The 26,521-nt window shown below is 38.3% G+C and overlaps 1 protein-coding gene across 2 annotated transcripts in view; it reads right to left on the bottom strand.

The window, feature by feature from the left end:
- The window catches only part of LOC127620774 (nuclear factor 1 C-type-like), a 150,285-nt gene that overhangs the window by 120,406 nt on the left and 3,358 nt on the right, over positions 1–26,521 (bottom strand). The window lies entirely within an intron of this gene.

Below are 26,521 nucleotides of genomic sequence, written 5' to 3' on the forward strand. Positions count from 1 at the left end.
CCAGTGCCCTGATTTTTGCAGAGATTGGTGTTAATGAAACACAAAAGTATAACTGTGCATGCAAAGAATTCTGTGTTGTATGGTTATTTCCACTCAGCAGTTGCTTGATTCATTTGCAAGGTGGCCTGTCAGTTGTAAAATGTCCCCAAGTTTCCTGGTTTCTAAATGACTGTGAACAATCAAATAAAGTGTTGAAAGGTGTCAGACACCTCACACTTAACCTACGCAAACAAAAACTACAACTTTACTGTGATAATCCACAAAAGGTCAAACTTTTTCCCTGAAATAATCAAACAATATTTCTTTCTTGCTTTAAAGTATTGATATCTCTGTTTTTCTTCACTCATTGGGCCTCATTCAAGATATACAGTTGAGGTTTCCATACACCTTAGCCAAATACATTTAAACTTGTTTTTTAAAACATTCCCTGTCTTATGTCAGTTAGGATCACTAATGTATTTTAAGAATGTGAAATGTCAGAACAATAATAGAGGGAATGATTTATTTCAGATTTTATTTCTTTCATCACATTCCCAGTGGGTCAGAAGTTTACATACACTTTGTTATAATTTGGCAGCATTGCCTTTAAATTGTTTAACTTTGGTCAAACGTATTGGGTAGCCTTCCACAAGCTTCTCACAATAAGTTGTTGGAATTTTGGCTCATACCTCCAGACAGAACTGGAGTAACTGAGACAGGTTTGTAGGCCTCTTTGCTTGCACACTCTTTTTCAATTCTGCCCATCAGATTGAAGTCAGGGCTTTGTGATGGCCAATACAAAACGTTGACTTAAGCCATTTTGCCACAACTTTGGAGGTATGCTTCAGGTCATTGTCCATTTGGAAGACCCATTTACACCCAAGCTTTAACTTCCTGGCTCATGTCTTGAGATGTTGCTTTAATATATCCACATAATTTCCTTCCTCATGACGCACCAGTCCCTCCTGCAGCAAAGCACCCCCCACAACATGATGATGCCACCCCTATGCTTCACGGTTGTGATGGTGTTCTTCGGCTTGCAAACCTCACCTTTTTGTTTCAGAGGCAAAGTTATTACATTTTGATCAAATGTTTATTTCTTCAGAACACGCACCGATTAATCATTCCTAATAAGACCAGGGACATTCATTAAGAAAGCAAAAAGGGTCTATTTTTGATTGTTTATGAATGAAAAATGTTGTCATGTTGTCTTTAATCACCCCATTCCAACAAATATACTGGCTACTAATTATCAATCCACTGTCTAGCTATAGTCACCACATTCCTTCCCTCTACCCTTTCACAATTCCAGAGGAGGGGACAGCTGCAGCTTCATCTTCTTAACATACACTCTAACCACATTACAGCAATTACAAACAGCCCAGTGACAACAACCCTAAGCACTCCCTAACAGCCTGTTCTTAAGCTGTTTGATCATTGGGGAATACTACAAAAGGCATGATGGTACTCCTTGGTTTATCAGGGAAACAGCTGTGCCTTTGCAGAATTGATTTGGCCAGTGAATCACAAATCCACATTGAGCATTTGTCTATGCAACTTGCCACTTTCACTCTCTGCGTCTTTCTTCTTTATCTGATCTGTTGTCCGTTATAACTTTGAACTGCTACTAGATATTACTAGAGATGTGCAAAACAACCAATTTTCATAAGCGACTAGTTGGTCAGTCATTTGAATATCTAGTCTGTATTTAAGATAATAATGCATAATTAGGCTCCATTATGGTCATGTGACCCTGATAAGATGCCTTTAAGATATAGGGATATACGGATGCAAAGTGCAGCACTTCAATATGGTGACTAACAGATATTCAACAAATAAATAGGCTAAATAACTACAACATCTTATTGCACAAAACTATCAAAGTAAGAAAAGAAATTAGAGGATCCAATACAGAGCAGCACAAATCTGATTATGCACATCCTGAACACTTCAACATAACCAGAGTGCTTCAAGAGTCCTTGCTGAGCATTCAAAAGCACATACCTGCAATATAACTTTGCAGGTACATATCTATTTCATGACATCAAGCAGTTTAAACCTTTTTTTACCACAACTATTAATTTAGCGATATCAGACAGAATCAGAAAAAGACTAATCTTTCCACAACACCACACAAATAAAGGACTATTACTCACAGCAAAGGATTTCATGTTCAACAGTGATCATCTAGGAATTGTTGATGCACCATTTTGCTGTAACAAGAGTGCATAAAAAGTTTGTGTCTTTTAATTAATTTGAGAATTGCATTAAAACCATCACCACTTAATATTAATGTTAGTAGTAGTAGATGACTAGACGATAAGTCAACGACCCTGGCACATCCCTAGTTATTACCATAAAGTCAACTTGACATGGCATTAGCGTTGCATTTTACTTCCGGAATGTGATGCATTTCTGAGTAAAACAGGATATTCAAAAGGAAATAGGCAGTTTCCCAGACCCAGAGGGTGAATTAGAACAGAATTCTGTTTGGAAAATGCAATGCACCCACTGCACTTGAGCTATGACCTTTGCATGCTGGAACAATAGGCATCCATTATAGAGGATTAGAGAGGCTTGCTGGGTCACTCAAACAACGAGTCCAATAATTTTTGCATGAATCTGAATCTCAATTTCTCCACAGACAGGCCCTACTGCCCTGCTGAGACCAGCTTCATGCTTCACTCTGTCTCAATGGCCAATTATCAGAGATCATGAACCCTGGATTCTCTTGTCAGACATAAATGAAAGCATCAATCTATTTATAATGAACAAATCTGATTAGATTAACAATCAAATATAATAATTTACAACTTTTCTTGGTTAAGCATATTCAAACATTTGTGGTTTTTAGTCAGCTTTGAGGCCATAATAATAAATAAAAAGAAATTGTGGACCTCCACAAGTCTGGTTCATCCTTGGGAGCAATGTCCAAATGCCTGAAGGTACCATGTTCATCTGTACAAACAACAATAAGTGAGTAAAAACACCATGGGACCACGCAGCCATCATACCGCTGAGGAAGAATATGAATTCTGTCTCCTAAAGATGAACATATCCACAGTAAAACAAGTCTTATGAGCAACAAAGGCTGCTCAGCAAGGAAGAAGCCACTGCTCCAAAACCACCATAAGAAAGCACGACTACAGTTTGTAAGTGCATATAGGGACATAGATCTTACTTTTTAGAGAAATGTCCAAAAACATTTCCAAAAACAGGGTCTGATATAATAAATTTTACAGTTTGGCCATAATGACCATTGTTATGCTAGGAGGAAAAAGGATGAGGCTTGCAAGCAGAAGAACACCATCCCAACCATCATGAATGGGGTTGGCAGCATCATGTGGTGGGGGTGCTTTCTTGCAGAAAAAGCACCCCCACAAATTCACAAAACTGATGGCATCATGAAGAAGGAAAATTATGTGGATATATTGAAGCAACAACAAATGCAAATGGGTCTTCCAAATGGACAATGACCACAAGCATACCTCCAAAGTTGTGGCAAAATGGCTTAGTCAAGGTTTTGGAGTGGTCATCACAAAGCCCTGACCTCAATCCGATGGGCAGAACTGAAAAATAGTGTGTGAGCAAAGAGGCCTACAAACCTGACTCCGTTTCATCAGTTCTGTCTGGAGGAATGGGCCAAAAGTCCAGCAACTTATTGTGAGAAGCTTGTGGAAGGCTACCCAAAACGTTTGACCCAAGTTAAACAATTTAACGCAATGCTACCAAATACTAACAAAGTCTATGCAAACTTCTGACCCACTGTGAATATGATAAAATAAATAAAACCTGAAATACATCATTCTCTCTACTATTTCCCATTCTTAAATTAAAACTAAGACAGGGAATGTTTTCTAAGATTAAATATCAGGAATTGTGAAATACTTATTGAATTTGGCTAAGGTGTATGTAAACTTCTGACTTCAACTGTACATATATCAAAGCGCATTCCTAAACATTGACAGCATTCACTTTTGGCAACATTTAAAATATACAGACTTTCTCTTCTGGGACAATGTACCAAAACTGTAAATGTCCAATCAAATGCTCTCTTGAATGAGAATGTCCTTCCCCCAATACCACCTGCCACAAACAAGCAAATCATGGTTCATGACTGTGAACTAACTAAAGCCTATTAACTATTAAAAAAGTGCTTCGATATGTCCTGGCCAAACGTCTTCTTTAAATAGGAACAATGCCCATCAAGCAATTTCATGGATAATCAAAGTTTTGAAATTATATTCTCCAATTGTGAATGCCAAGTATTTACTTTTAACATAACTGGAACGTTTAAATTTAAGTTTTACATTTACTTTATTAACTTGGAATTTATAAATACAGTGGCAATAAACATTGGGGAAGATACATAGACTCATGCTCTTCAAGATACTAAATAGAAAAATGAGAGTGTGAGATGTTTTAAGTATGTACCAAAGTGAGAGAGAGAGAATGTGATGCATAGAGGGCATATGGGCATGAAAAAATATTCCGCCACGAGGCGTCTGCAAATAATTACATAGTTACTGGGCCCCGGTCTGAGACACTAATACGTATTCAATCAGGTTGATAGTGGAGATCTTGTAAAGCCCAGACCAGGCACGTGCACACATAGACATCAAAGGGGGCTTGAGTACCAGCCCTTTATCTTCCCTGAGAGAAAGTGCCCATTTTTCTGGGGTGCTTTCTTTAAATGTATTTATTTTTTAAACAAATGTATATATACACAGTGCATCCGGAAAGTATTCACAGCGCTTCACTTTTTCCACATTTTGTTATGTTACAGCCTTATTCCAAAATGGATTAAATACATTATTTTCCTCAAAATTCTACAAACAACACCCAATAATGGCTGTGTGATTAGGGTCGTTGTCCTGTTGGAAGATGAACCTTCTCCTCAGTCTGAGGTCCAGAGCGCTCTGGAGCAGGTTTTCATAAGGATGTCTCTGTACATTGCTGCATTCATCTTTCCCTCAATCCTGACCAGTCTCCCAGTTCCTGCTGCTGAAAAACATCCCTCCAGCATGATGCTGCCACCACCATGCTTCACTTTAGGGATGGTATTGGCCAGGTGATGAATGGTGCCTGGTTTCCTCCAGACATGGCATTTGCATTCAGGGCAAAGAGATCAATCTTTGTTTCATCAGACAAGAGAATCTTGTTTCTCATGGTCTGAGAGTCCTTCAGGTACCTTTTGGCAAACTCCAGGCAGGCTGTCATGTGCCTTTTACTGAGGAGTGGCTTCCATCTGGCCACTCTACCATATAGGTGGAGTGCTGCAGAGATTGTTGTTCTTCTGGAAGGTTCTCCTCTCTCCAGAGAGAAATGCTGGAGCTCAGTCAGGGAGGTGACCAAGAACCAAATGGTCACACTGACAAAGGCCCTTCTCCACTGATTGCTCAGTTTGGCCAGGCGGCCAGCTGTTGGAAGAGTCCTCGTGGTTCCAAACTTCTTGCATTTACGGATGATGGAGGCCACTGTGCTCCTTGGGACCTTCAATGCTGCAGAAATTTTTCTGTACCCTTCCCCAGATCTGTGCCTCGATACAATCCTGTCTCGGAGGTCTACAGACAATTCCTTGGACTTCATGGCTTGGTTTGTGCTCTGACATGCACTGTTAACTGTGGGACCTTATATAGACAGGTGTTTGCCTTTCTAAATCATGTCCAATCAACTGAATTTACCACAGGTGGACTCCAATCAAGTTATAGAAACATCTCAAGGATGATCAGTGGAAACAGGATGCACCTGAGCTCAATTTTGAGTGTCATGGCAAAGGCTGTGAATACTTATGTACATTTTGTTTTGTTTTTTGTTTTTAATAAATTTGCAAAGATTTCAAACAAATTTATTTCATGTTGTCATTATGGGGTATTATTTGTAGAATTATGAGGAAAATAATGAATTTAATCCATTTTGGAATAAGACTGTAACATAACAAAATGTCGAAAAAGTGAAGTGCTGGGAATACTTTCCAGATGCACTATATATATATATATATATATATATATATATATATATATATATATATATATATATATATATATATATATATATATATATATACACTCACCTAAAGGATTATTAGGAACACCTGTTCAATTTCTCATTAATGCAATTATCTAATCAACCAATCACATGGCAGTTGCTTCAATGCATTTAGGGGTGTGGTCCTGGTCAAGACAATCTCCTGAACTCCAAACTGAATGTCAGAATGGGAAAGAAAGGTGATTTAAGCAATTTTGAGCGTGGCATGGTTGTTGGTGCCAAGACGGGCCGGTCTGAGTATTTCACAATCTGCTCAGTTACTGGGATTTTCACGCACAACCATTTCTAGGGTTTACAAAGAATGGTGTGAAAAGGGAAAAACATCCAGTATGCGGCAGTCCTGTGGGCTGAAAATGCCTTGTTGATGCTAGAGGTCAGAGGAGAATGGGCCGACTGATTCAAGCTGATAGAAGAGCAACTTTGCCTGAAATAACCACTCGTTACAACCGAGGTATGCAGCAAAGCATTTGTGAAGCCACAACACGCACAACCTTGAGGCGGATGGGCTACAACAGCAGAAGACCCCACCGGTACCACTCATCTCCACTACAAATAGGAAAAAGAGGCTACAATTTGCAAGAGCTCACCAAAATTGGACAGTTGAAGACTGGAAAAATGTTGCCTGGTCTGATGAGTCTCGATTTCTGTTGAGACATTCAGATGGTAGAGTCAGAATTTGGCGTAAACAGAATGAGAACATGGATCCATCATGCCTGTACCATGTGCAGGATGGTGGTGGTGGTGTAATGGTGTAGGGGATGTTTTCTTGGCACACTTTAGGCCCCTTAGTGCCAATTGGGCATCGCTTAAATGCCACGGCCTACCTGAGCATTGTTTCTGACCATGTCCATCCCTTTATGGCCACCATGTACCCATCCTCTGATGGCTACTTCCAGCAGGATAATGCACCATGTCACAAAGCTCGAATCATTTCAAATTGGTTTCTTGAACATGACAATGAGTTCACTGTACTAAAATGGCCCCCACAGTCACCAGATCTCAACCCAATAGAGCATCTTTGGGATGTGGTGGAACGGGAGCTTCGTGCCCTGGATGTGCATCCCACAAATCTCCATCAACTGCAAGATGCTATCCTATCAATATGGGCCAACATTTCTAAAGAATGCTTTCAGCACCTTGTTGAATCAATGCCACATAGAATTAAGGCAGTTCTGAAGGCGAAAGGGGGTCAAACACAGTATTAGTATGGTGTTCCTAATAATCCTTTAGGTGAGTGTATATATACACATACATATACACACATATATTCCTTTTTGCCCACAGCTTCCCTGTCAACAAATATATTTATTGAATAAAAGAATCTAAATATCAGGTCAGGAGATGAGACTTTGTCGAGTTGTCGAGACTTTTTTTTAATAATTTCAGTTAAGTTGCTGTATTTTTGTATTTTGTCAATCATTTTTTGCAGTGTTTTTCCTGTAAAATTAACAAAATAGCAGCAACAGCCTTTTCAGTTTAGTGTGACGATTTTTGTTGAACATCAAAAGAATTCAAACGATTTATTGCCTTGTGCAAAATAAACTTGCACAAAATATTAGTGAAACTATGTCCCTCTCCTTGGTGCAGTCATTTATTCTAAATATATACTTGAAACTAGAAGGATAGAAAACATGCACATTGTGGCATAGTTTCCTTTGCCTTTGCCTGCTCTTGTGATAAACCTAGTAAATACTAAAGTCTATAGTCTCTGTGAGAACTGATTATTTTGTAGAAATCTGTTGAGTATGAAATGTGAGGGAATTCAAATAAATTGGTAAGAAAGTCAAGAGTTGTGTTAATAAATTTAATGTTTTGTTCAACAAAAACAAATATAAATATTTTTTTAAATAATTATGAGAAGTGCCACTTTTTTCCACTTGAGCCCCTACCCCCCAAAATGTCTGTGCATGTCCCAGGCCCAGACACTGTGACACACCATTCAGTGACAGCCATAGAACCTTAATCCCTCAGTTCAACATGAGAAAATGTTTGGATACAATAAATCCAGCTGTTAGACACATATAATCATTACACACTTTCAATTAGACAAGGACAGCTTTAAACTTTACTCTGTAATGTTGACAATAAAGGCCAGTGTGTGCAGATTTAACATCTTTTTTAAAGTTTAGTTCAGGTTTCCTGAGGCCTTACATGTACAGAACGGTTTGAAGGGGTTTTATCAATAGTACAGGCCAACCTGCCTATGTCTCACTCATGGGTTCTTCACATTCACTTTGTCAGGTACACAAAGTTCAATTGTGTACCTGAATATGAGTTTGACTCAATATCCTTCTTAACATTTATCTTACATATAAAGATTAACAACATTAGTGGTGTCAAATATAACTTTGAAACAAGTTACTTTGATAAGCAAAACTGTTTAAGATGATAAGATTTGTTTTTCAGAGAGTATATCTTGAATGAATTTATTATTCTTACCCCTGTGGCAAATTACTTTTACTTGTTTAAATAAACCTCACACCATTTTTTAAATACATTTATGCTTACCACATCAGCCAGTTGTTTTTTTCTTGTTTTAATATGACAAAGAAACGAATTAAGATAAAAATAAAATGCTGCTGTCCATTGACGTATGTGTGGTTTGGCTCAAATGTAAATATCAGTTGTATGCATCCACATGAATAAATTAATAAAAAAAAAATCTTGTTAATTAGATAGTTAAAAAGCATCATATCAGGAGCTTAAAGTTCTTCATGGGAAGACACAAATTTTCAGATAAATGTTTTTAAATGCAATTTTATCATTTATCATTTAATTTAATTTATTTTGTATGACTCAAATGGAAGCTATATTACAATAGACTCCAACAACAGTCTGAATATGTTTTGTCATTAGATTGTTTTGGTAATTTTATAACTATCTTTTCAAGGTTTCCATATATGGATTCAATGGGAAAGAAATGAGCGCTGATACACATCACATTTTCCAATTCAAGTGTATAATTGCATAATTTATCATTTCATATTTTCAGTAAAATTATTCTGAAAATTATATCTCTCTATGGTCTATTTCTTTCAGCATATACAATACAACATTTGTTTAACATGCTCATAAAACCAGATGTGATATACAGATCAAAGAACAGCCAGATCCATGGCCAAAGGTGCTGAATTTACATTTTCCAAATAGAATGACAGAAAAACAATAGCCCAACATTTACAGGCAAATAATTATGAATGGTTATGAGGTACCCAAACAAGAGCACATGATTGGAGTATGAAAAGCTGTTTAAACATACTGGTAAAATGGACAGATAATTCGCCCTTCAAACGGTAATGTAGCTTAGAGACCACTAAGCAACTCAAATGCTTCAGAACAGGTAATACTCTTGACCATGACCGGTGAAATCAAAACCTAATAAACCTAATTCAATCAATCTTTTTCAGATGTAATATAAAACCAGAAACTTTTTAGCAGGAAACAGGAAACTTTTTAAAAGAACTAAAAGTAAAAATGACTAGCGCTCGAATAAAATGAGTCTAATGATACTGAGTTTTAGAAAACATACTGTATATAAATTTAATTTAATTATTAAATTTAATTTAAACTTAATTATTGCCAATACAATTGCATTTTAATAATTCATTATTTTTTTATACAAATATTTACCCAAAATTCACTAAAATATAAAAGAATATACTAATATTTTTGTCTATATGCTAAATATTTGAAATCAGAAAATGTACAATAGCCTTTCTATTGAAAAGACTGTTAATAGATTTTGGAAGTGACACTATGCAGAATGAACACTTTTATTAATTGACAAAATCTATTGCCAAATATTGGCATATTAATAGGCATGGCCGATTTATTGGTCTTTCATTGAAAATTAAATGCCTATTTCACTTTTTGCCAATTGCCCAAACAGGATGTTTTATACAGTCTTTCTAGAATCATTCTTGTAAAAACAGAACAAAAAAAGTGACTAAAGAAAAGAGAAACGGGTGATTTGACATACCAAATCAGAGCAGTTATTAAGGAAATGATGACAGGGGAAGGGTAGCATTTGATGGAGCCTTTGGTTGGTCTGCCGGGTCTTGGACACTGGCTGACCAGACCAAAGCAGAGCAGGACACCATGTCTGTCTCTCTGTGGGTTTAATTACATTAGCCCTGTAATTGAATTTAGTTGAAGCTTCAGCTCACTCTCTGACAGCACAATTCTAATCTTGGAGAATCCTGGGAAAATTAACTGGGTCTTCCCTTACCCTCTTAATCACCCTCCCTCTCTTTTGGTCTCTTTGTGCTATGGGAGCAGATCAAATCTAAAGATCCCAAATCAAATTAAATCTACTTACAATCGGAATGAATAATTTATCAGCCAAAAAAGAAGCTACAGAACACTTAAATTATTTAAGATTCAAAACCGAATTTCAGGATAATATAGTTACAGTGAGGAAAATAAGTATTTGAACACCCTGCTATTTTGCAAGTTCTCCCACTTAGAAATCATGGAGGGGTCTGAAATTGTCATCGTAGGTGCATGTCCACTGTGAGAGAGATAATAATAAAAAAAAATCCAGAAATCACAATGTATGATTTTTTAACTATTTATTTGTATGATACAGCTGCAAATAAGTATTTGAACACCTGAGAAAATCAATGTTAATATTTGGTACAGTAGCCTTTGTTTGCAATTACAGAGGTCAAACGTTTCCTGTAGTTTTTCACCAGGTTTGCACACACTGCAGGAGGGATTTTGGCCCACTCCTCCACACAGATCTTCTCTAGATCAGTCAGGTTTCTGGGCTGTCGCTGAGAAACACAGAGTTTGAGCTCCCTCCAAAGATTCTCTATTGGGTTTAGGTCTGGAGACTGGCTAGGCCACGCCAGAACCTTGATAAGCTTCTTACAGAGCCACTCCTTGGTTATCCTGGCTGTGTGCTTCGGGTCATTGTCATGTTGGAAGACCCAGCCTCGACCCATCTTCAATGCTCTAACTGAGGGAAGGAGGTTGTTCCCCAAAATCTCACTAATACATGGCCCCGGTCATCCTCTCCTTAATACAGTGCAGTCAGCCCTGTCCCATGTGCAGAAAAACACCCCCAAAGCATGATGCTACCACCCCCATGCTTCACAGTAGGGATGGTGTTCTTGGGATGGTACTCATCATTCTTCTTCCTCCAAACACGGTTAGTGAAATTATGACCAAAAAGTTCTATTTTGGTCTCATCTGACTACATGACTTTCTCCCATGACTCCTCTGGATCATCCAAATGGTCATTGGCAAACTTAAGACGGGCAAACTTTGACATGTGCTGGTTTAAGCAGGGGAACCTTCCGTGCCATGCATGATTTCAAACCATGACGTCTTAGTGTATTACCAACAGTAACCTTGGAAACGGTGGTCCCAGCTCTTTTCAGGTCATTGACCAGCTCCTCCCGTGTAGTTCTGGGCTGATTTCTCACCTTTCTTAGGATCATTGACCCCAGTCCGAGGGAGATTGACAGTCATGTTTAGCTTCTTCCATTTTCTAATGATTGCTCCAACAGTGGACCTTTTTTCACCAAGCTGCTTGGCAATTTCCCCCGTAGCCCTTTCCAGCCTTGTGGAGGTGTACAATTTTGTCTCTAGTGTCTTTGGACAGCGCTTTGGTCTTGGCCATGTTAGTAGTTGGATTCTTACTGATTGTATGGTGTGGACCGGTGTCTTTATGCAGCTAACGACCTCAAACAGGTGCATCTAATTTAGGATAATAAATGGAGTGGAGGTGGACATTTTAAAGGCAGACTAAAAGGTCTTTGAGGGTCAGAATTCTAGCTGATAGACAGGTGTTCAAATACTTATTTGCAGCTGTATCATACAAATAAATAGTTTAAAAATCCTATATTGTGATTTCTGGATTTTTTTTTTTTTTAGATTATGTCTCTCACAGTGGACATGCACCTACGATGACAATTTCAGACCCCTCCATGATTTCCAAGTGGGAGAACTTGCAAAATAGCAGGGTGTTCAAATACTTATTTTCCTCACTGTAACTCTTGTTCAGCCTAGTTTGGTGCCTCAGACAGAGGTGAAAGGGTTAAATGTGTGTATTTTCAGTGTTTGCAGTTAGGTTCTGTCTCACAAAGGGAATAGTTAATTTGTCTGATAGACAATAGGCAGTTCTGAAAAAGGCTGTCACTCAGAGCATTAATTGTTCTTGTATCGACTAACTCTTGCAGTTAATCCACATTTCTGTTTGTCGGTGGCTAAGATTCTGCATTGTTTACTTCTTACAGTAGTCACTTCATGGCCCAAAAGCATATTTGAAAATAGAAATATCTAAGGGATAGTTCACCCAAAAAATTTACATTTACTCACCCTCATGCCATCCCAGACGTATATAACTTTCTTCTGCTGAACACAAACAAAGATTTTTACAAGAATATCTCAGCTCTGTAGGTACATACAATGCTAGCGAATGGTGACCAAAACTTTGAAGCTCCAAAAAGCAGATTAAGTCAACATAACATCAAACTCCTGTGGTTTAATCAATGCCTTCTGAAGCAATCCAGTTGTATTTTTGGTGAGAACAGACCAAAATGTATTTTTTTTTTGCATTTCTTGACAACAGCCTTTTTAGTAAACATGATTTTGAGCACGATTACTATTCCCATAGTGCCATCTAGCGCTCTGCGCATACATCAAGTGCTAGGAAGTGTGATTGAGCTTGAAATCATGATTGTAACTAAAGACTGCAATTTACAGTGAAAAGGGAGATACATTTTATTTGTATTTTACTGGATCGCTTTCAAAGACATTGATTAAACCACTGGAGTCTTCTGGATTATTTTATGCTGATTTAATACTCCGTTTGGGGCTTTTGGAGTTTTGGTCACCATTCACTTGCATTGTATGGACCTACAGAGCTGAGATATTCTTCTAATAATCTTTGTTTGTGTTCAGCAGAAGAAAGTCATATACATCTGGTATTGCATGAGGGTAAGTAAAAGATTAGAGAATTTTCATTTTGGGGTGAACAATCCCTTGAACTCATTAAGAAATATGAAACAATACTTCCAGTTTGCGTAAATGACCAAGTAATGACATTGAACAGATGTTAAGCCGAATAACAATAAGCCTTTTGTAAAAGCTCCCTTTCCCACCATTAAGTTACATTCAAATGTGACTATTTGTCAAAAAAACATTTATTCTCTTCAAAAGCTCTCTAGAAATCCACATATAAGCAGAATTTTTCATAATGCTCCATAATGTCTTTGGGAAGGAAACGGATAGTGCATTTTTACTAAATCATTCCAATATATCACTGTAGACAACAGAATTTTCTGATTACATTTTAAGAGAATGTTTACACATGACAAAAGTCTATTTTGGGGAAATGTTGGTGCAATTGTTCTGCTATTCTATAATTCTGAAAATGCTATTTATCTCTGCACTCTAAAATTGCCTTGTAACCAATTCTAAATGACTATTTCAAGATCTGATTCAGGTGTTTGTATCACAGTTGTAGAGCAATGCTATACAGTCCCAGTAAAGTATGCCAGATCACAGCAGTCTCCAGCATCCTTCACAACCTACAGTAAAAATCTGAACCGGCCAGCAACATGGGCAATAGTGCTGTGAAAACTAGGTTCAGTTCTACATTTTTGGTTTTGTTATCACAGTTAACTGATTTGCATATAACCTAGTTAATCAGGTGCTAAAACAACACAGATAGCGCATGCAAATAAACAACTCGATCAGTGGGTGCAATTTTCTAAGTGAATTCCCTCCTTCACATTATATTTGCATTTCAGTTTAACATTCCACAGAGACATCCACACAACCAAATCAATCTTTCACCTTTAGTGTGACTTGTGTTTCACAGAAACTACTACTTGCAGATGAGGTGAACATTGTTCACAATGATACAGATTTTAAGACTCGTCAGTTCTCTCTCAAGTGCGAAGCGAGAAAGATTTCTGAGACTTGCGGAAACTCCTTGACCTGAGCTCTGAGAGTGCATGAACTCTTGCGTTTCCTCCCTGAGACACAAAGCGAGAGGAAGCCAAAACCTTCATGACCCTTTTCTGACCTTACATCACCCCTACAAAAAACATATAAAGTCCTTCCAAGTCCTCTCATTCTCTCTTACTCTCTCCCCTAATCTCTGTCTGTCTCTTTTGCTCATGTTTTCTTTCTCTTCCTCGCTCTCCTCACTGTTACATTCAATTACATAACCAGCTAGCCTGCTAATCTCCATAATCCGAATCATGCCACAACAGGGCCCCGGCTCAAAGCTCAAGAACAAAGCCTGCACAAAAAACTCTCTCATCTTCCACTGTGAGAGTCAAGGAGTGCAGAACAATGCACTGTAAAAGCTCTACAAAAATGTATTCTTACACTCAGGTGACTGCCTGCCAACAAATAACACCATCTTTTTTCACTGATGACATGTGTTATAGCAAAAAGAGCTTTGCAAATTCCTCTCAGCCTCATTATATGCTCAAAGGTGCAGCTACTTATATTAGAAGTAGAGGTTGAAAAATCTATTCATTCACAGATTCCTTCCGCAAACTACTGTCCTCCAAATAATGTTCAAATCCGTTTAAGAAAAAGCTTGCAGGAAATTCCTAAAACAATTTTCGACATGGCACACATCTATTTCAGAAATTCAGCAACAGCAAACAACAAATGGAACTGCATATACCCCAACTAAAATGTTAACACCCTTTTAGTGTATATTAATTAGGGCTGTCAATCGCTTAAATTTTTTAATCAAATTAATTACATGGTGTCCCAATTAATTTATCGCGATTAATCGCATATACAAATATTTACAGAGAAAGCCCCTCACATAACAATAATTCAATATATAAAGATTATATATATTTATATCAATATATAATCATACATAGTTATTTTTAAATATTTAAAATTATATATATATATATATATATATATATATATATATAAAATAAAAAATATTCAGATAATTAAAATGCATTACATTCTTGTAGCAGAAGAGTTAATCATTAATAAGACAATACAAAAAGCGGCTTTAGAATACAATGTATTGTTTACCACCATATTTTTGATCATAAGTCAATCATTGGCAAACAGTTCACAGCAATCCATTTCACAAGTGAATTTGTCAATCAGTTGGAGATTTATTATGAGGGCTTGTTTAAGGGCCCGTCAATTTACACCTACGTCAGATGTTTCGGGTGCGTTGCATCATAAACATAAAATGTTTAGGTCACTGTGTCAAGTTAAATATAGTTTAATACTCAATCTTTAAACACATCTTGAGATCCCCTAGTTCGCATTTGCGCTCCTTCGAGTGTTTTGAATGCAAGAACATTACGCATGTTTGTGTTCTGCCAACTGAAGTGTTTTCTTCACTGTATAAACTGTGCGTTGCTCATACAGCTGATATTTCACTTACTGCCCTCTGGAGTAAACAGGTGGTACTTCAAGCTTGCATTTCTCAGTAATCTTCCTTATTATGGTGCGATTAATTGCGTTAATTTTTTTAGTGCGTTATTTTTTGTAAAATTAATCGCACTGAATTAACGTGTTAAATCGACAGCCTTAATATTAATACACAAGAAAAAAATCTAAAACATTCAGAGCTGAGAATAACTATGCATTTACTAATTAATTTTCCATAAAATTTCCAGGAACTTTTAAGATCGTATAAAATTCCATTACTTTTCCATGACCGTGGAAACCCTTATAATAAAACAATTAAACATCATCAATAAACTGGTACCCTGATCAGGACCCGAGCTGCTTAGAAAAGTGGCTGCTCTGTTTTTGTCATGTAGCTGTCATGTAGTCAGAGTCATATTAGGTCATAGCCAAGTGTTGATGTGTCCTCTTGCGTTCCCAGCTCTGCACTGTTTGGCTCTGATCCCAATTCATAAAGATATCTGTCTAGGCCTGTAGAGAGCAAAAACGCAAACGCACACATAATATATATATATATATATATATATGAGGTCTATAACCTGTGTCCTCTTTCAGCTTTGACACCTTTGAAGCTTGTTTATCCATGCTTGTGAATGTGCATGTGTGAAAGTCAAGGACGAAACACATTCACAGTCACCTCAAATCTGAGACAGAGGCTGAAGAGCAAGACCTCAGGATGAACTTCAACATCTGCGAGAGAGGAATAGATGAACTCTGTACACTAATGATCTTTATCTCTCGTGGAGGGAGAGAGATTAACTAAACAATTCTATCAGACTATAAGCAAGTGAGAACTAGAGGGCATTTGAAAGTGTTTGATTGATTTGACTGATACAAAAACATTTCACCAATCAATATATAGTATATTCACAAATTTATTTTTTTGGCCTTTAAATTTACAAAAAGCATCATTAGACTTCTTTCACGATCTTTATTTCAAACTGTCCATTTCATACCTTTACATTGGTCAAGTCAAGTCAAGTGGTTTTTATTGTCGTTTCAACCATATACAGTTAGTACAGTACACAGCAAATGAGACAACGTTCCTCCAGGACCATGGTGCTACATAAAAACAACATAGGACCAACACATGACCACATGAGACAACACAACAAAATAAAATACCTATATAAAAAACCTATATATACCTATATAAAGTGCACGTGCAAACATGTGCAAAAAGTACGGGACAGTACAACAAGTTTCTGACAATGAACAGGACAATAGACAGTGCAGCGCCGACCAGTACTCGGTAGTGCAAAAAGATGACAGTTTCTAAAAATGTAAACATAACATACTATGAGATAGTGTTCTATGCACATAGCAGTTATTGAGGTAGCAGACAGTTATAAAGTGACAGTAATTAAAGTGCAACTCAGGACACGTGTGTGTGTCAAACCAGTCTCTGAGTATTGAGGAGTCTGATGGCTTGGGGGAAGAAGCTGTTACACAGTCTGGCCGTGAGGGCCCGAATGCTTCGGTACCTCTTGCCAGACGGGAGGAGGGTAAAGAGTTTGTGTGAGGGGTGTGTGGGGTCGTCCACAATGCTGGTTGCTTTGTGGATACAGTGTTTTTGTAAATGTCTTTGATGGAGGGAAAAGAGACCCCAATGATCTTCTCAGCTGTCCTCACTATCCTCTGCAGGGCTTTGCGGTCCGAAACGGTGCAAGTCCCAAACCAGGCAGTGATGCAGCTGCTCAGGATGCTCTCAATAGTCCCTCTATAGAATGTAGTGAGGATGGGGGTTGGGAGATGTGCTTTCCTCAGCCTTCGAAGAAAGTAGAGACGCTGCTGGGCTTTCTTGGTGATAGAGCTGGTGTTGAGGGACCAGGTGAGGTTCTCCGCCAAGTGAACACCAAGGAATTTGGTGCTTTTGACGATCTCCACATAGGAGCCGTCGATGTTCAGCGGAGTGTGTTCACCTTGTGCTCTCCTAAAGTCAACAACCATCTCTTTTGTTTTGTCGACATTCAGGGACAGGTTGTTGGCTCTACACCAGTTCGTCAGCCGCTGCACCTCCTCTCTGTATGCTGACTCGTCATTCTTGCTGATGAGACCCACCACGGTCGTGTCATCGGCGAACTTGATGATGTGATTTGAGCTGTGCATTGCTGCACAGTCGTGAGTCAGCAGAGTGAACAGCAGTGGACTGAGCACACAGCCCTGGGGGGCCCCAGTGCTCAGTGCGGTGGTGGTGGAGATGCTGTTCCCGATCCGGACTGACTGAGGTCTCCCAGTCAGGAAGTCCAGGATCCAGTTGCAGAGGGAGGTGTCCAGGCCCAGCAGGTTCAGCTTTCCAATCAGGTGCTGGGGAATGATTGTGTTGAATGCTGAGCTGAAATCTATGAACAGCATTCGAACGTATGAGTCCTTATTGTCTAGGTGGGTGAGGGCCAGATGGAGGGTTGTGGTGATGGCATCGTCCGTTGAACGGTTTGAACGATCACGCAAACTGCAGTGGGTCTAGTGAGGGGGCAGCTGGGTCTTAATCTGCCTCATGACGAGCCTCTCGAAGCACTTCATGATGATGGGTGTAAGTCGCGACGGGACGGTAGTCGTTGAGGCAGGACACTGAAGACTTCTTTGGCATGGGGATGATGGTGGTGGCCTTGAAGCACGTTGGAACGACTGCGCTGCTCAGAGAGATGTTGAAGATGTCGGTAAGAACATCTGCTAGCTGGTCTGCACATCCTCTGAGCACTCTGCCAGGAATGTTGTCTGGTCCAGCAGCCTTCCGTGGGTTGACTCTACGTAGAGTTTTCCTCACATCTGCCGTGGTAAGACAGAGCACCTGGTCGTTGGGAGGAGGGGTGGACTTCCTCGCCATCACGTCGTTCTGCACTTCAAACGGAGCGTAGAAGTCGTTCAGCGCATCTGGAAGGGAGGCATCTTTGTCACAGGCAACTGATGTTGTCCTGTAGTTGGTGATGGCCTGGATGCCCTGCCACATGCGCCGCGTGTCACCGCTGTCCTGGAAGTGACTGTGGATTCTCTGGGCGTGTGCGCGCTTTGCCTCTCTGATGTCTGGTGCATTTAAATCAAAATCATTATATGAAAAACTGTAAGGCAATCAACATTGTTTTTATCTACATTTTTACTGCATTTTACTTCTTGCATTAAACGGTTTCAGAGCATATACATTATTGAGATATATATTGCATATCATCAAAGCACTGAGAAATATTGAGATGATTTTTGTAGCCATATCATCAAGACCTAATCTTAGGTCAAAACCTCTGGCTTTAGATCACCAAACCTCCTGCACCTCAGTAATACAAAATTGCTCTCCTGTGCCTTTACTGGAAATTATTGCATGTAGGTACATTCTTAACTCCAACACAAATCTCAGATTGTGATAAAGTGCTGCTCTGGTGTGATTTAAGCAGCTCCTGCCCTTTATCAAAATAATGGATTGATGTCACCACATCCCAAAATGCAAAAGCAGGAAATAATTTACCTATGATTTGACTTTAATATTTCTTTGTTGGAGCAGCATAACAAATTTATCTCGTATCTGGGCTGCGTGCCTAGTACATGTTTTTAGGTCCGCAGAGAGATAGATAGATAGAGAGATAGAGAGATAGACAGATAGAGAGAGAAAATTAGAGAGTTTCCAATGCCACAAAGTCCAGTGGGCTATTCATACTGCTTTCTCCATCTATTTGTCTTGTTTCTAGACACAAGGAGCTTCTCAAGTGATGTCAGACATTTATGAAGTGATTCCATCTAATTAATCACAAGTCCATAGAAAAAAAAATCTTTATATGCAAAGCTTTATATGCAACTTTGTCATAAGAACCAGGAATGATCTACATTGAGTCTACATTCTCAAGGAAATTCCATAACAAAAAAAGAGATTTGTTTGTTTTGTCACTCAGAAACATTCGCAATGAAACGCTGTTATAAATCAGAGTTGAACAGTTTTAAGAGATAAGATGGCGGTTTAACATGAGAGTGCAACTGAGAAAGCAAGTATGCCACAAGTTTCAGCCTATTTCAAGTTCCTTTAAAACCAAACTAAATGCATTGCCAGGGGTCGTTATTCAATTGCGTGTCAGCGAAACAATGAACAATGTGTCAGAACCCCAACGGCATACCTTAAGAACTGAGAATGCTGTTTGCTGCTTCGCTTTCCTAATATATCAGGATTGTCATTTTTCATAAAGGTGTCCTAACCTGCACTCAGAGGGAGTATGTGGACACATATGTGGCTTTGTGCGTGTGCACGTTCCGTGATAAACATTGTCATTATTGTCTTGGCTGAGAACTTGAAAGTCCATCAGGGAGGATCCATCAACTCCATGTAAAATAACACATTCTGTCTTCTCAAGAGGTGGTTGAAAAATCGATATTGTGATATTTTCCTCACAATAAAGTATCAATATCTAATACAAAGAACAAAAACTAATTTTTCACATTCATATGTTTGGGAATAAAGAGCAAGTATGTGAGAAGACTAAACATACAGCTCCATAGGGTCAATGCACATTCAAGTATTTTAATGCAACCAAAATGCAATCATAGTCTCATGACAACTCGTAATAATTCGTACAACTTGGTGAAATCATAAAATACAGTACAAACTTACAACTACAGTATTCTCATAGAGACCAACTAATCAACAAACAGAATTTCAAATTGATAAAAACCAGATATAAACTTTTAGCTAGCCTCCTATCAAACACTTTATTTTACGACATGAATTTTCATAATTATTTAGGCTATGCAATACAAATGGCTGATTTATTATTTTTCTCTATGGGAGTAAAAGTTGTGTTTTGTAAGCCATTTTGCTCTATTAAAATGACTTGCCACTTGTCATGAGACAAGGCTGAACTAGATGTCTATAACTTGTGTAATTTCTAACAATGTCCGTCCGAACTTGCATACAGCTACACTGCAAGGGTTTTTTGACGTGAACTGAAAAACACGTTCAAACTAATATACACTATTCCCTCTTGTCATTTTGCTCTTCACTACCGATGCTCTTTTTCACTACTTCTATAACTCTACAATGAAGTAAAGCAGGGCGTTCAGCACTTGTTGGGAAAGCACTGAAGTCTAATGAATATGATTAAAAAACAAGAGCGTAAAGGATTGCAATATATCTTACAATATAATTTTTAGTTTTATTGCAATATAAAACAAAGAATCACAATATAATTGTATCGCAACCCAGCCATCGATATATAATAATATGGTTTTGCCAGATTCCTGCCGGTTCCACCCCATTAACAAGTTAACAAGCTATACAGTACACTCAATCCGCAAAGTTAGCTCTACTCTAGGACAGATTGAACTCTTCTTGATTTTATTGACCTGTTATAGAGCTGGAAATGAAAGAGGGCTTGGTGTTTTTCTCTGCCTGTGTGCAGTACAGACAAGCCGTCCTCAAACTGAAAGCCCAGCTCTGGTCCAGGCCACAGGGATCCTGGACTTTGCCTTCAATGCACAATAGCAGAGGCAAAAAAGCAAGTTGCTTATCTTGCAGTATTAGAGAGTCTCCATTACACCATGCACAGGCACTGTGGCATCCTCCTCCAGTTGCGGTCCAGATACACACATACACAGAGAGTGGAAGATGGTGAAAGATTGCTCAACGACCCTTTAAAAACATTTTCAGAGATCCATTGCAAGATTATCTCTTGATGGATTATGGTTCTAAGGAATGCATACAGTGAAGTGATGTGTCTTTGTGACTTGTTTACCATTCAATATGCAGATGCTCAGGACATCAGTAAAATGATTCTCAATTTTCAAAACTGAAAGGGTTAGGTCACCAAAAATGAAAATTCTGTCATAATTTACCTCATGTCATTCCAAAACCTTGCAGCTCTTTTTTCCATTCAACGTGTTCACTTGTTGGTCTAGGGGCATGATTCTCACTTTGGCCAGCCAATCATTCACCTTATACAGTACAGTTTTCCTTTAGCTCAACTGGTAGAGCACAGCACTACCAATGCCAAGGTCGTTGGTTCGATTTCCAAAAAGAGTATAAATGGTTCGATTTATTACGTAAAACGTATACCATGAATTCACTTTAAGTCGCTTAAATATAAAAGCATCTGCCAAATGAATACATTTAAATGAACAATGAAAGAGAATAGGGATTGAAGCAGCAAGTCCCAAACATCGTCAAACATCTCCTTTTGTGTTCAATTAAAGAAAGTCATACAAATTTAGAACAACATGAGGGTGAATAAATGATTACAGAATTTTCATATTTGGGGGAACTACCCATTTAAAAACAAATAGGAGCTAGTAGAGTTACTGTGAAACAAAACAAAAGAAAAACATTTCTTAACCTGACTTTTAAGAGCGCCTATGCTCATAATGTTCAATAGTCTATAGCTGGCCATTCAAAGCATTTGTCTGCATACATGTCTGCAAGTATTTCTGCACCAGAGAATGAAAAACAAAAGTAAATCTATCCAAGAATAAACAAACACAGAGTCATTTTTCATACAGAGCCTCCGAAGCAAAGAAACAGAGCTTGTAATGGCAATTCTGCATAAGTGCAAAAGAGCTGGTCTATCCATTCACAATTTATTTGCATGCCTCGTCACAAACAAGGGATTCATATCGCGCAGCGTTCCAACTGCAGAGTTCTGGATAGCAGCAGAGAGGTGTAAATCAGACACCACAAGCTGCCTGCAGTACTAGTGCACAGGCAATGAAGAGCGAAAAAATACTGCATCTATTAAAACTCAAACACAGTGTACGTTAAAGCAGTTAAATATATTCCAGTTATATTTTTTCTTCCAAAAAATACACAATGGAATGGTTCATATAAATATTTTAATAAACCGTTATGGATTGCTAATTAACGGATGTAATATTTTCTACAAAATATATTATTTCTATATTTTTGTAAAAACATCTGCTCTTTCTCTAAGAGCATGCAAATATGTAGAACATTTGATTCTAATATACAATATGAACAACGTACAAAACAAACATTTCCTCATCACGAGTTGTAATTTAAAATTGAATCAAGTACAACGTTTATAGCAAAAATCAAATCCGGTTATCAAAACATTTGGAAAAGCATAGCCACAGTAGTGGAGAAGCAGAGGTAGATTTAGAGAGCTTTTAAATAAACAGCCCACTGCACCCTGCCATGCCAACACTGCTCTTCTTGATCGCTTTCCAGTTGGACACATTTCTTAAAGCTTTCCCAGTAGAGGTGACTGCCAAGAGCAGAGGTTCTTCTCAAAATGTCCTACTACTGTGACTCTAAATCCTGGGGCAGAAGACGAAGACACTCTCCCTGCTGGTAAGAACCGGCATCTGAACCCATAATATAATTATTTTTTTTTTAAATGATGCAGAGGTCCAAAAAAAACTGAGCATGAATGGTTCTCTTGTCAGAACATTCAGACTGATTTGAAATATGAATTATATAATGTTTTTTTTTTTTACAAAGATCTTCAGATGTACACATGTACACAGGTCCTTTCAGAACGGAATAAGCTTATTTTGTCTTTGTATGGTTGATTGAGCTATTTCCCGAGGTCTGAGCTGTTCTTTGTAAGCCTCATTTCTAAAACGAGACTCTGGAGGGTGTTTCAGGCGCAACCATATAATTCTAGAAAACAACAAAAACAAACATTTTTTCCCCCCTTGTCACAGGTTGGCATGGATTGGAGTGAGGCCGCAAGCTCAGGTGGAATCCAAATACATATTTATAAAGTAAATATTTAGGGTTGCTCACCATTCTCCCCGCAGAGGAACCTGGGTGTGATATGAAACGCAGCCAACCTTCCACAGACATCTCCAGCCCTGGCCACATGAAGTCCTCCACTCATGCCAAGAGCTCGGGCCTTTATAACTGAGGCTTCTCTTTGTGTCCTACTCCCCTCCCCTCCTCGCCTCTCCCCTCCCCTAAACTCTCCTCAATGTCTTCTAATGAATATCAGCCATCAGAATCAACACATGAAAGCTAACACTCCACTTGAGATTTCTGACCCCTTTTTCCAAAACGCTCCCTGACACAAATAAGCGAACTCATATCTAAAAAAGTTGCGATAAATGACAGCCGGATGGAAAACGTGGGAGAGCGGGTGATCAGAACAGCTTAATTAATCTGTTAACGGGGCACATGGGGAGCTATCGCGCTGGGACACGACCATGACTGTGCCACTCAGGACTGTCAGACGAAAGTGGGGCATGCATATCTAAACAGAGCGAAAGAGAAAATACTCCCTCCTGACAAAAAAAATACCCTCAGGCAGGCAAGCAAACACATACAGCGGACTGAGCGAGGACCAGTGGAATACACTGCAGGGTGTTCTGGGCCATTTGAGAGCCCAATAGCGGCACTTCAAACTCAAAGTGCCCAACCATAGAAAGGGGTGGAGAACATTTCAGTGCTCATTACATCAGGTCCTAGTTAGACTGCCTTCTCATGCAGACACATCCAATGGTGAGGAGCAAAACTATTATACTAGTGTCAATAGTGAAAATATACTGTATAACAGCTTGTGTGTGCATATATTTAGTTTAAAAGGTCTACTAAAAATGTTTATTTGATGGACCAGCCATTTCAAGCTCATCTAAGAGAAAAGGGTCTCTCTGCTCTGTTAATGTTAGGAATAATTTCACAGATGTGGAAACTTTAAAAAGCCAATGCAGTGCAGGTCTCACTATCAGCACAATTGCAGAAGATATAGTATTTTGTCGGTCAGCGTGGTCAAGAGAGTGTCTCAGAAAGGCTCGGCACTCGAATCGGCCCTACTCTCCTTTCCCGAGGTGGGACTAATTGCGGCTCTAACGGAATGCATCGATGAGGAATGGGGGCAGGACAGCATGTTGCCAGCTCAGGGGAATAGAGTCTCTCTCAAATCTCCCACTGATACAACTCTAGTGTTGGCAAATATGCTCCAAACTGAGACTGTCAAAACTCAGTAAATACATATAAGTGTGGGTCTGGATTAAAATAAAAAAGCACAGAAATGGCTGGCAGTTGGCCCCATTACTTTTATATAATACTAATGTTAGTTCTACAAATAAATAAAATAAATTGTGATCATTTCATGCACTAAAATAGTAACAATTTTTGCATTTTGCACAGCTGCTTTGACATGCTATGAATTCTTAATAGTCTCACTATGGCCCAAAATATTTTGCAATAACTAGTTTGCAGATAATAATAATATTAATAATAATAATAACAGTAATAATATATCAGTAGTAACCAAATGTTTTTACCGTTTTTAATTTAGCTATTATTTTAATATATTTAAACTAATATGGTGCATATATAAAAATATATATATATATATATATGTATGCATGCAAACATGCACACACACACACACATACAGCAGAGGGAAAGCTAGTTATACTACTGTATGAAGGATTTGTGTTGAGTGGGATCCGAGCGAAAGACCCCCTCAAGCTGCCAGCAGGGCTGCGGTGGAGTCTGGCACACACCTTGCCTGCCCCTCTTGCTCTCTCTCTTCGCCCAACACACTCACAGACTACGGACAGAACCTCTATGCACACGCTGTGCTCTCCCGCAAGAGCTAAAATTCTAATATTTCCACTGCAAATTGTAGATCAAATCCACTCTAAAGTGAGCACAGGGTAAACTATTTTACACATTCTAAGATGTTATGGCTTACTGTGGAGATTGTGCAAGTGGATTGTGCATGCTAATTTACCTTAAACTTTCACTAAAACTGAAATTGAGAAGGTTGCAAAACTGCAAAAGTGGACTATGGATATAGATGCATTTCTTCAGCTTTCAACAGAATTTACAGAGTTTACTAATCCAAAGACTGAAATAACCGTCTGGCATAATGAATCCAAAAACAAAGTGAGCACTGAAACATAGCCCCATCCAATTAATTTAATAATAAATTAAAGCGCTGGAGGCTGAGGCGTTTGTTTGTACTGTTACCTGTTTGAACACATTCACTAAGAGCAGAAAAGTAGAATACATATTTGTGGGACTTAAAAGCCTAAATCCCAAATGTTTCCCAAGCAGTTGTTTAGACAGTGTTCAATATAGAATTGAATTATAACCATTTGCTACAAAACCCAACTTTCAACCAAAAAAAGTTTGAGAATTATAAAGTGCCAATTTGACATCTATAATAGAGTGGCATGATAGTTGCCCGTAATTTTTGTTTGGTTTTTTTAATCAATCATATAAACAGCTCTAATGTAAAACTGAATCTTTTTCAAACCTTAATTTCTCTCCTCACAAAAACGTATTTCTCACCTACTGTACAATTGCTAAACTGCAATAACATGTAGGCTTTATAATTTCTATATATTTTAAATTATCATAATTATATTTTTTGGAGAAAATGAAAACTGTGGTTGTGCAGTGAAGGGGCAATTTGCTATATATAAAAAGTAAGTTTAAAGCAAACACATAAAGCAAAAATATTTAATATTCCTGCAACTCTCTCATCAGTAAGGTTAAAAAAGTCATCCGCCATCTAAAATCCCACTGACTCATGTCAATATACATTAAGGCAATTTGAGACAATAAAATGACCTTAAAACCCCTCTGTGCTCAATTCAGACTGCTGACAAAAATGCTTTAAAATAGTCACAAGTCTGCGCACTATCACTGTACATTAAATGTTAAGATATTTTCTGATTACTTTATATAAGAAGGAATGCTGTTGTAGATTTTCAATTAAATGATAATTAATTAGAGGCAAAGGGCCGATGTCTCGCTAGTCAACGTTATTCTTTCTAGAATGCTCTTAAGTTTTCAAGTTTACCTCTTTGAAAGTGACTGGCTCCCTGTAAAATATGAATACACTTAAAAAGACACAAATAAGCAAACTTTTACAGTATCAGTTCAATTATGAAAATCCACATTGGCTACAATAAAAGAGCTGATACTGATAAAGTACGTTTGGTATTAATATTATCCTAACTTTCCCTCAACACAACTCTATATATTTTATAACCAATAAAATTGTCGAAATAAACGTTTTAACAGTAGTGACAAAATATCAACTTTACTAAATACACTGTCTGGGCTCTTAAGGCACGTTGCAAGAAATGATATAAGCCCGACCCGTGTGCTTTTGCCCCAGACACCGGCAGTTGA

This window comes from Xyrauchen texanus, chromosome 27 (genome assembly GCF_025860055.1).
Source record: "Xyrauchen texanus isolate HMW12.3.18 chromosome 27, RBS_HiC_50CHRs, whole genome shotgun sequence".
Taxonomy (NCBI): Eukaryota; Metazoa; Chordata; class Actinopteri; order Cypriniformes; family Catostomidae; genus Xyrauchen; species Xyrauchen texanus.